The sequence below is a fragment of the Triticum dicoccoides genome, chromosome 2A (assembly GCF_002162155.2).
Source record: "Triticum dicoccoides isolate Atlit2015 ecotype Zavitan chromosome 2A, WEW_v2.0, whole genome shotgun sequence".
NCBI lineage: Eukaryota > Viridiplantae > Streptophyta > Magnoliopsida > Poales > Poaceae > Triticum > Triticum dicoccoides.
The window spans coordinates 147,053,560-147,062,985 of NC_041382.1; positions in this window are offsets into that span (position 1 = coordinate 147,053,560).

Below are 9,426 nucleotides of genomic sequence, written 5' to 3' on the forward strand. Positions count from 1 at the left end.
GGCCGGCCACGCCGCCCCGCCGCCTCTCCGGCTCCACGCCGGCCGGATCCGGCGAGATCCGGCCCGGGAGCACCATGCCGCCTCCCCACCCACTCCGGCGGCCGACGACCTCCGGCGTGAACAGTGCGCGCCGGCGAGCCTCGGGAACCGTGCCGATCTGGATCTGAGATATTTTGGGATCGGTTGACTTTCTCCTCCAGAAACCCTAATTTTTATGCAAACTTTGACCGGCTATATATCCGCATCCGTAGCTCCGATTTGTGCATATAGCATATCAAATTGTTCGTCTCTATGAGTTAATCATTTCATTCCATTGCATCATTTTCATTTGAGCTCATGTTGATGCCCTAAATGCTGTTAGAAGAGGGCTTCGTGAGTTAATTGTCAGATCTGCTAGTTCATCTTAGACATTTGTCATTTTTGCCATGATTAATGTGTGCATGCTATGCCTGTGAGTCCTTCATATGTTTTGTTAAGCATCTTGTTATCTTTCCATAGGTGCAATCCATGTATTTTTAGTATGTGTGTGGTGACTTGTGCAAGCTTGCAAAGTGGTGCACTTGCTAATTCTGTTTCAGGGACTTAGTGATTTCACTAAGTCCTGGGATTGTTTAGTTCATGATGCCATATGTTCTTGTTGTTTCCTAGTGATCCGTGCCTCTTTTGAGGATGGTCAGTAAGGGAGTTTTGTTAATCTTGTAGTGCTCTATCCATCCATGTCTTTGTTTGCAATTATGGAGCACCCTAGCTTGAGTCAATCTAGCTCTACTTTTGCTTCGTTGTGAATCTGGGCAGATCGGCAACTTGTTTGCGATTTTGTCGATGCTATTCTAGTTGATCCGTGCATGCTATGCCTTTGTTCTTGCCATGTATAGCTAGCTTTTTGTGCCTTCTTAATGGATGTATGCTTGTCTTGCCATGACTTGCACCGTGGTGGGTGCATCGAGCTCGTAAACAGGCCTTCGTGAGTTATATTTCAGCATGTCCCAGTTTTCACCAAGTCTGAAAACTGATTGTGTTTTAGCTATGTTCGTGTGCTTGTTAGTATATTTTGTGATCCCTTTTGGCCCCAGGTCACTTAGGGACTTTTGTTCAGCTTGTTGAGTAGCTCCATGCCATGTTCTTCTTTGTCATAATCAGGTCCTATAGCATGTTGTTTTGCTGCTCCGAAGAGGGCTTCATGATCTGAAATTTCAGACAAGCGTTAATTTCACTAAGTCTGAAATCTGTTTTGCATTTGCGTTTTTGCCATGCTTGTTTGAACCTCATAATGGATGAATTGGCCGTGGCTCAGTGCTAGTCGTTTTTTAAGCATCTTGAATGCTTCCCTGCCATGTATTTTGTTGTCTTGTTTGGTGGCTGTAGCATGTTCATTTCATTGCATTTAGATGCCTACTTGCTGTAAATCGCAGACCGGTGTCATATTTGAATCGTTTGCCATTTCCAAACCGTAACTCCGACTCCGGCGTTCTTTATATCGTTTTCAAGCGATTTCTTCTCATCTTTCCAGTGGAACCCTTGGAATTCCAAGTTGAGGCCAGGTTCATGCATTTCCTGTCATATCTTGCATTTTGCATCCCGCATCGCATCCCGCATAGCATATCATCTTTGCATCGTGTTGCTTGAGTTTGTACGTGGTTGATTGTATCCTTGTTGCTTGTTTGTCTTGTTTGGGTAGAGCCGGGAGACGAGTTCGCTAATGAGGAGCCCGTTGAGTTTGCTTTTGAGGATCCAGTCAACTCTGACAACTGTGCGGGCAAGACGATCATACCCTCGAAATCAGTACTATCTTTGCTATGCTAGTTTGCTCGCTCTATTGATATGCCACTGCTACGATGCCTACCATTTTCTTGCAAGCCTCCCAAATTGCCATGTCAAACCTCTAACCCACCATTGTCCTAGCAAACCGTTGATTGGCTATGTTACCGCTTTGCCCAGCCCCTCTTATAGCGTTGCTAGTTGCAGGTGAAGATTGGAGGCCATTCCTTGTTGGAACATCTTTTATTTAATTGTTGGGATATCATTATATTGCCATGTTATCTTAAATGCATCTATATACTTGGTAAAGGGTGGAAGGCTCGGCCTCTCACCTAGTGTTTTGTTCCACTCTTGCCGCCCTAGTTTCCGTCATATCGGTGTTATGTTCTCGGATTTTGCGTTCCTTACGCGGTTGGGTTATAATGGGAACCCCTTGATAGTTCGCCTTGATTAAAGCTTTTCCAGCAATGCCCAACCTTGGTTTTACCATTTGCCACCTAGCCTCTTTTCCCTCGGGTTTCCGGAGCCCGCGGGTCATCTTATTTAACCCCCCTCGGGCCAGTGCTCCTCTGAGTGTTGGTCCGACCGAGTAGACTGTGGGGCCACCTCGGGGCGACTTGAGGGTTGGTTTTACTCGTAGGATGTCTCATCTGAGTGTGCCCTGAGAACGAGATATGTGCAGCTCCTATCGGAATTTGTCGGCACATTCGGGCGGTGTTGCTGGTCTTGTTTTAACCTGTCGAAGTGTCTTGAGTTGCCGAGATACCGAGTCTGATCGGAACGTCTTGGGAGGAGGTCTATTCCTTCGTTGACCGTGAGAGCTTGTCATGGGCTAAGTTGGGACTCCCCTGCAGGGATTGAACTTTCGAAAGCCGTGCCCACGGTTATGGGCAGATGGGAATTTGTTAATGTCCGGTTGTAGATAACTTGAACCTTAATTAATTAAAATGAATCAACTGAGTGTGTTGCCGTGATGACCTCTTCTCGGCGGAGTCCGGGAAGTGGACACGGTGTTGGAGTAATGTTTGCGCAGGTTGTTCTCTAGCTTCTCGCTCGTGCTTTGCCTCCTCTTCTCGCTCTCTTTTGCGAATAAGTTAGCCACCATACTTGCTAGTCACTTGCTGCAGCTCCACTTATATTTACCCTTGCCTTACCTATAAGCTTGAATAGTCTTGATCGCGAGGGTGCGAGATTGCTGAGTCCCCGTGGCTCACAGATTACAATTACACCAGATGCAGGGCCTGATGATTCCGCTCTAGGAGACGCGTATGAGCTCAAGTGGGAGTTCGACGAAGACTCTCAATGATACTATGTTTCCTTTCCCGATGATCAGTAGTGGTGCCCAGTTGGGGGTGATCGGGACCGTGTCGCATGTTGGGTTCTCTTTTATTTTGGCGTCGTAGTCGGGCCATGAGTGTATGCATGATGTAATGTTATTTATGTACTTGATTGACGTGGCGAGTGTAAGCCAACTATGTTATCTCCCCTTTTATTATTATATTACATGGGATGTTGTGAAGATTGCCTAACTTGCGACATATGCCTTCAATGCGATTATGTCTCTAAGTCGTGCCTCGACACGTGGGAGCTATAGTCGCATCGAGGGTGTTACAAGTTGGTAATCAGAGCCTTCCCCGACCTTAGGAGCCCCATTGCTTGATCGTTTTTAGCGGCCGAGTTGTGTCTAGAAAAATGTTTTGAGTCTTTTAGGAATTATATATCGGAGAGATTAGGAATTCTTTTTACTTCTCAGTCTCCTCATCGCTCTGGTAAGGCATCCTGACGTAGAGTTTTGACTCTTCTCTTCTCAAATTTCACTAAAAAAAATTTAGGATCACGCGGGTATCTTGGAATCGTGCCGATGGTTTTATGATGAGAATATTGTCTTGGTGCCTCCTGTCAGGGGTTTAGTGGAAGTGTCCCGGGGAGTTGAGCTCTGAGGTGTTGTCATCATAATTTTATCGTTACAGTTCTGGAATACCTAAGTTTAGTACGCCGACATCGAATATCTCTTTTATGCAGTTCGTTGGTGAGATAACCTCGACGCCACCCAGTACTAGGGCGGGAGTTCGGGAGTATCGCCATAACTTGTATAACAGATGCTTTTCGAAGGTTGAGGTAGATGGTTTCCGAAGGTTTCTTGGTTATGTGTTGAAGGATGGATACAGCTGGATGTAGGATTTGCTAGTTTGGGTGAGATATTATGCTCCCCCTGTATCCCCAACACCTGATTGCATAACCGGAAAGGTTCGGGAGTTTCATAGGTGGGAATTCTAGTAGCTCTAGTTCTTCTTCCACAGATATTGGTTTGAGATTGGGATTTCTTACCGATTATTCGTTCTTGATCCGTACCTTGTTGATTTATTTCTCTACCTTAATTCTACGTGGCTTCTCAATTTATGGATATGTGACCATTTCAAGAGGAATGCATTCATTCATTTTGTTTGGATGTGAAGACTATATGTTGCAATTTTCATTCCGTTGGATTCAGCTTCAATATTTATCTGTCAATGTGCTAATGGTGGTCAACCTCTTCAGGATGGCTCCTCCAACGCGCACGACTCCGAATCCTGATCCGCCACCACCTCCACCTCCTCCAGAGGCATGGCAAGCTGTGATGGCCGCAACCAATGCAAACACACAGCTGATCATGAAAATTCTTCAAGAGCGCAATCAAGGCAGTCACGGGAATCAAGGAAGCAATCAGAGTCACTTTGCTACACTCAACCAGTTCCTTGCTAACGGGCCAAAGGCTTTCAGCAATTGTGTTGAGGCAACCGATGCTGACGATTGGCTTGTGGATCTGTGTAAGCATTTCGAGTGCAGTAATGTCAGGCCTGAGGACTTTGTTAAGTTCGCTTCCTTCCAACTCAAAGATCAAGCTGCAGAATGGTTCCAATAGTACAAGGATTCCAGAGGTGGACGTGTTATCACTTGGGATGATTTCCGTCGAGATTTCCGAGCTCATCATATTCCGCAGAGCATGGTTGAAAGCAAGCGTGAGGAATTCCGCAATCTGAAGCAAGGCTCTTTGTCTGTCTATGACTACAACAAGTTGTTCCAGAAGCTCGCCCGCTTTGCCAAGCAGGACGTTCCGGATGAGAAGAGCATGATATATCAGTTCAGGGGTGGTCTCAGAGAAGAAATTCAGCTCGCTCTTGTTCTCTTCGAGCCCTTGAGATACGATGAGTTCTACAACATGGCACTGAAGCAAGAGGCTGCTCAGTTGAGGTGTGATGCTTCCAAGAAGCGAGTCAGAGATGTTACTCCTTCTTCCTCTACTCAAGTGGCCAAGCAGCAGAAGTTATGGCTTCCTCCTCCTCCGTTCCGTCAGCCGTATCAGCAGAAGAGCAAAGGTGGCAGTGGTTCTTCCCACCCACCCAACCCTGGCTTTCAGAACAAGACTTCGTCTCAAGCTCCAAGATCGAGTGCTCCGTATCACCGTCCGCTTTCAGAGGTCACGTGCAACAAGTGCCAACAAAAGGGTCACTATGCCAACAAGTGTTTCAACCAGAGGCGTCTTCCTCCTCCTCCTCCTGTGAGATCGGCAAGTACAACTGTGGTCAAGCATAACCCCAAGCATGCTAAGGTCAATTTGATGAATGCAGCTCAGGCAGAGGACTCGTCAGATGTGATAATGGGTAGCCTTCCTGTTAACGATGTTCCTGCGAAAGTTCTTTTTGACACTGGTGCATCGCATTCCTTTTTGTCATGCCCTTTTGCATCGAAGCACAATGTTGATACCGAGATTATGCCCAAAGTCATGCAAGTTGTTTCTCCCGGCAAGCTTTTAACTTCTAGTTTGGTTGCTCCCGATATCTCTATCACATTGGGTGATTACAAGTTTCTCTCTTCTCCGGTGGTTCTTGGTAACTCGGATATTGATCTTATTCTCGGAATGGATTGGCTTTCGAAGCACAAGGCTCAGCTTGATTGTGCAGCCAGGCAGATTCAATTGACTCATTCGTCTGAGGATGTAATTGTCTTTGCCGCTCGTGATGACTATTCGTCTATTTTCTCTCAATGAGAAGGGTGAATTGGATGCTATCTCGCAAATTCCAATCGTTTGCGAATATCAAGAAGTCTTTCCAGAAGAGCTTCCAGGAATGCCTCCGCACCGGCCAGTTGAATTCGTTATTGATCTTGAGCCTGGCACGGAACCTGTGTGTAAACGTCCTTACAAGCTCGGACCTGAAGAGTTGAAGGAGCTGAAGAAGCAACTCGATATACAAGAGAAAATGGGTCTCATCCGGCCTAGTTCTTCTTCGTGGGGTTGTGGTGTTCTTTTTGTGAAGAAGAAGGATGGAACGGACCGACTTTGTGTTGATTACCGTCCAGTGAACAAGAAGACCATCAAGAACAAATACCCACTTCCCAACATCAATGAGCTGTTCGAACAACTCAAAGGTGCCCAAGTATTCTCCAAGCTTGATCTCCGTATGGGTTATCACCAGATTCACATTCGTGAAGAAGATATTCCCAAGACAGCATTCAGAACAAGCTTTGGTTCATATGAACACACTGTCATGTCTTTTGGCCTCGCCAACGCTCCTCCGACGTTCTCTCGCATGATGAACTTCATCTTCAACGCCTACACCAATGACTTCGTTTTGGTCTATCTCGACGACATTCTGGTTTTCTTGAAGAACAAGGAAGATCATGCCAAGCACTTGCGTTTGGTTCTTGATAAGCTCAGAGAACATCAGTTCTACGCCAAGTTCTCCAAGTGTGAATTCTGGCTCGATGAGGTTCTTTATCTTGGTCATATCATCTCTGCCAAGGGCATTGCCGTGAATCCTGAGAAGGTGTCTGCAATTGTGAATTGGGAACCTCCTCAGAATGTGAAGCAACTCCGCAGTTTTCTCGGTCTCGCAAGCTATTGCCGAAGATTCGTTGAAAACTTTTCCAAGATCGCGAAGCCTCTCTCAAATCTTCTTCAGAAGCACGTCAAGTACGTTTGGTCTCCGAAGTGTGACATTGCTTTCAACACTTTGAAAGAAAAATTGATCACTGCTCCAGTTCTGACTCCACCTGATGAATCCAAGCCGTACGAGGTCTTTTGTGATGCCTCTCTCCAAGGTCTTGGCGCAGTATTGATGCAAGAGAAGAAAGTTGTTGCTTATACCTCCCGCCAGTTGAAGCCTAATGAGAAGAACTACCCCACTCATGATCTCGAGTTGGCGGCAGTTGTGCATGCTCTTTTGACTTGGAGACATCTTCTATTGGGAAGAAAAGTGGACATTTTCACTGATCACAAGAGTCTCAAGTACATCTTCACTCAGCCTAATCTCAACCTCAGGCAAACTCGATGGGTTGAAATGATTCAAGAGTATAATCCGAGTATCGAGTATACTCCAGGCAAGGCCAATGTGATTGCTGACGCTTTGAGCAGGAAGGCTTACTGCAACAGTCTGATTCTCAAGCCTTATCAACCCGAGCTTTGTGAAGCTTTCCGCAAACTTAATCTACAAGTTGTTCCTCAAGGTTTCCTCGCCAACCTTCAAGTCTCTCCTACCTTAGAAGACCAGATTCGCCAAGCCCAGCTTCTTGATGCTATGGTGAAAAAGGTGAAGATTGGGATTGCCAAGAGTCAGTCCAAGTACAAGTGCTACCGCCTTGATGACAAGGACACTCTCTTCTTCGAGGATCGAATTGTGGTACCCAAAGGTGACCTCCGTAAAGTGATCATGAACGAGGCTCACAATTCTCTCCTCTCCATCCACCCTGGGAGCATGAAGATGTATCAGGACCTCAAGCAAGCTTATTGGTGGACTCGAATGAAGCGCGAGATCGCTCAATTCGTGAATGAATGTGATGTCTGCAGAAGAGTGAAGGCAGAACACCAAAGGCTAGCTGGTCTCCTCCAACCTCTTGCCATTCCAGAATGGAAGTTTGACCACATTGAGATGGACTTCGTGACTGGGTTTCCTAAGTCCAAGCGTGGCAATGATGCTATATTCGTTGTCATCGACAAACTCACCAAAGTGGCTCATTTTCTGCCTATCAAAGAGTCGATCACTACAGCTCAATTGGTGGAACTCTATACCTCTCGTATTGTCTCTCTGCACGGTATTCCTCAAGTGATCTCTTCAGACCGTGGCAACATCTTTACCTCGAAGTTTTGGGATTCTTTTCAAAAGGCCATGGGCACGAACATCCGCTTCAGCACAGCTTTCCATCCTCAAACAAGCGGTCAAGTCGAGCGTGTCAACCAGATTCTTGAAGATATGCTCAGGGCTTGTGTGATCTCCTTCGGCATGAAGTGGGAGGATTGTCTTCCTTATGCTGAATTCTCCTACAACAACAGTTTTCAAGCAAGTTCGGGCAAGGCCCCATTTGAAATTCTGTATGGCAGGAAGTGCCGTACCCCTCTCAACTGGTCTGAAACCGGTGAACGTCAGCTTTTGGGTAATGACTTAATCACAGAAGCAGAAGAAATGTGCAAAGTCATTCGTGATAACCTCAAAGCAGCCCAATCCCGCCAGAAGAGCTACTATGATAGTAAGCACCGTGATTTGGCTTTCGAGATCGGAGATCATGTTTACCTCCGTGTCTCTCCTATGAAAGGTACTCGTCGCTTCGGTGTCAAACGGAAGCTTGCCCCTAGATACGTGGGACCTTTCAAGATTGTCAGCAAGAGAGGCGACCTCGCCTATCAACTTGAGCTTCCTTCAAACTTTGCAAATGTTCATGATGTGTTCCATGTCTCTCAGCTTCGAAAGTGCTTCAGGACTCCTGACCGCACCGTCAACTTCGAGGACATTGAGCTCCAAGAAGATCTCTCTTATCGTGAGCACCCAGTTGCTATTCTTGAAGAGACTGAACGCAAGACTCGCAACAAGTCAATCAAATTTCTCAAAGTCAAGTGGTCACACCATTCCGACCGTGAAGCTACCTGGGAACGCGAGGATCACCTCCGTTCTGAGTACCCGGTGTTCTTTCAGTCCTAGATCTCGGGACGAGATCCTTTCGTAGTGGTGGAGTGTTGTAACACCCCGGATGTAACTTTCCCATAATTTGTACTCCAACTCTTGCTGTTTCTGGCGTTAAGTTATACTTATTTCTCGGGTTCGGGTTTTGTCTCCGTGTGTTGTTATCGTTGTCATGCATCTCATATCATGTCATCATGGGCATTGCATTTGCATACATGTTCGTCTCATGCATTCGAGCATTTTCCCCGTTGTCCGTTTTGCATTCCGGCGCTTCGTTCTCCTCCAGTGGTCATTTCTAGCTTTCTTTCGTGTGTGGGGATTAAACATTTCTGGATTGGACCGAGACTTGCCAAGCGGCCTTGGTTTACTACCGGTAGACCGCCTGTCGAGTTTCGTACCATTTGGACTTCGTTTGATACTCCAACGGTTAACCGAGGGACCGAAAAGGCCTCGTGTGTGTTGCAGACCAACACCCCTCCAATTTGGCCCAAAACCCACCAAACTCTGCTCCATGTTCTAGAGCGTTCGATCACGATCGCGTGGCCAAAAACCGCACCTCATTTGGACTCTCCTAGCTCCCTCTATGCCTATATAAAGGCCCCCCCCCCCGAAATTCGGATCTCTCTCCCTCTCCGAAACCCTAAATCGCCCCCGCGCCGCGCCGGACATGTCCGCCCGGCGCCGGACACGTCCGCCGTCGCCCCCTCGCTCTATCCCGTCGCGCCACGTGGCACTC